This window comes from Eleutherodactylus coqui, chromosome 12, assembly GCF_035609145.1.
Source record: "Eleutherodactylus coqui strain aEleCoq1 chromosome 12, aEleCoq1.hap1, whole genome shotgun sequence".
Lineage (NCBI taxonomy): Eukaryota > Metazoa > Chordata > Amphibia > Anura > Eleutherodactylidae > Eleutherodactylus > Eleutherodactylus coqui.
In genome coordinates, this window is record NC_089848.1 from 28,427,461 (window position 1) to 28,430,120 (window position 2,660).

The 2,660-nt window shown below is 46.3% G+C and overlaps 1 pseudogene; it reads right to left on the bottom strand.

Annotated features, from left to right (window-relative positions):
• Window positions 1-332: 332 nt before the first annotated feature.
• On the bottom strand, window positions 333-2,216 carry LOC136586543 (tigger transposable element-derived protein 1-like; annotated as a pseudogene).
• Between the last annotated feature and the right edge of the window lie 444 nt (window positions 2,217-2,660).

Sequence of the window (2,660 nt, forward strand, 5' to 3'; positions counted from 1 at the left end):
GGATTTATTTGTATGACCCTGAAACCAAGGAGCAGTCTAAAGAGTGGAGGCACAGTGGTTCTCCTCGCCCAAAGAAGTTCAGACACTAAGGTGATGGCGTCTGTGGGATAAGGAGAGCATGCTGCTAGTGGACTACAGGTAGTCCCCGACTTACGAACAGGTTCCGTTCCAGGAGCCTGTTCGCAAGTCTGTTTTGTTCGTATGTCGGATTCTATTACTTGAATGCACATTCAAGTAATAGAATCGTTGGGTGTAAAAATAGTAACAAAAATAGAATCTTACCTTGATAAGGTGACACAGCTGGAGTACGTGGACTGGCTTTCTGTGGGAAATTACAGACTGGAACTGGAGGAGACGTTGGGCGATGGTGGAGCAGCAGAAATGGGAGACACTGATGCATCAAGAATTGGAGAGGATGAGTCATCAGCACTCAGTGGTAATGGGACATCAACATTAGAGGGAGGGTGAGAAGATGTTGGCGTGGATGCTGTAACACCTGACGTCGATGGCATTGGTTCAGTGTCATGATGAGACTCATCGCATCTTTCCATCCTCCTAAAGAACCGGTCTAAGGATGCCTGGGTGGTAGCTGCCTTTTTGTCATCGTATATGGCCTGGTAGCAATGAAGTGCATCGTGGACAGATGCTGCAACCTTGGTGTACCGTTCCACATTTAGGTCCTGTGATTCAAAGAGTGCCAGAGAGTCTTCAATTATTTGAAATGCCTTCGCCATCATCTTGGTCTGGAAATGCTTCGGTGCTGGTTCCACTTCCAGTTCGTCCTCTTTTTCTTCCTCCTTCCTCTGGTTTTCCAGTTCCATGAGATCTTCATTTGTCAGCTCCTGGTTGTGCACAGCAAAATATTCATGGAAGTCCTGTTCCTCAAGATGAAGGTCAAGCTTCTCGCTGATGCTCACTAAGATGTCGACTACATTTTGTTCTTCTGCCTGTCGCTTCGCTAAACTAGGGGAGTCGTGGACAAACATGGGGCACAGTTTCTTCCTAACCCCATTCATGGTGGCCATGGTAATTTCACGCCATGAAGCATCAATGTTATTTATGGCATTATAGATAGTGAAGTTCTTCCAAAATTCACGCAATGTCATCCCAGATTCACCCTCTGTTGCCTTCAGTGCCTGACGAAACGTGCGACGGAGATAGTATTTCTTGAAGGTTGCAATGGCCCCCTGGTCCATTGGCTGGAGTAGGGAGGTAGTGTTGGGTGGCAGGAAAACTACCTTCACATTTGCATGAAAGTCATCTAGGAAAGGAGGGTGGCCCGGTGCATTATCTAACAGGAGAGGAATATCGAAGGGAATGTTCTTATCCCGGCAGCATCGTTCCACCTCGGGGACGAAAAGGTGATAAAACCAGTCTTGAAACATAGCAAGAGTGACCCAGGCTTTTTGGTTACTCTTCCAAACAACACGAGGTGAGGCCTTAGCTATATTTTTCAGGGCTCTTGGGTTTTCAGCATGATACATTAACAATGGCTTGATCTTCATATCTCCTGCAGTATTTCCGCCAAGCAGTAGTGTCAGTCTGTCCTTTGCGGGTTTGAAGCCAGGCATAGACTTCTCTTCCTTACTGATGTAGGTTCTGTCTGGCATCTTTTTCCAATAAAGGCCTGTTTCGTCAACATTAAATATTTGCTGAGGTGAAAACGCACCTTCTTTGATAATTTCCTTAAGTGTAGCGGGGAACTCCTGGGCTGCTACCATATCTGCACTTGCCGCCTCTCCTGTCACTTTTATGTTATGGAGGTTATGACGTGCCTTGAAGCGGTTAAACTATCCATGACTTGCAGTAAAGGTTACATCTGCTGCTTCTTCCCCATATTTTGTCTTTACATCTTCAAAAAGACTTAAAACCTTCTCTTGAATCAGCATTAAGCTTAGTGGCTTTCTTTTCTGATGACAATCCTCCAACCAAATGCTCAGAAGGTTTTCAAGTTCTTCTATCACTTTTCCACGTTTCTTACTAATAATAGTAGAATGCATAGGCACTGAACTTCTCACATGTTCCATGATCCTATCCTTGCTCTTCAGAATGGTACCGATGGTAGAACGATTCATCTGGTATGAGCGAGCAACATCAGACATCTTCTCACCGCGCTCCACTCTTTTTATGATGTCAGCCTTTGTTTGCATCGTGATGGCCTGGCGTTCTTTAGAAATTCCAGCATCACCACTTCCTTTGCGCTTGGCACCCGACATGTTTGGAGTTCACAACACTCGTTGTACTGAAACCACGTGGGTACAGTAAGAAAGAGCTACTGTTTGCGGCAGGCGCGGTTCCTGCTCGCTGCTGCCACCACTCTGCCGCCATGTGAATTAGCCTTAGGAGCTTGAGGACGACCTTGTTCGTATGTACCGAAATTCGTAACTCGAATGTTCGTATGTCGGGGACTATCTGTACCTTTAAAATGGTTCCACCATCAACGCAAGGTATTACATTGAACTTTTGGACCAATTGAAGGCAGCTCTGAAGGCCAAAAGGCGCGGCAAGCTGTCCAAAGGAATCTTGTTCCTGCAAGACAACGCCTCCGCTCACACTGCACAAGCGACCACGGCAAAACTGGTGGAGCTAGGCTTCCAGCTGGTTGACCACCCACCTTATTCACCATATCTAGCTCCCTCCGACTATCATCTGTTTCCAAA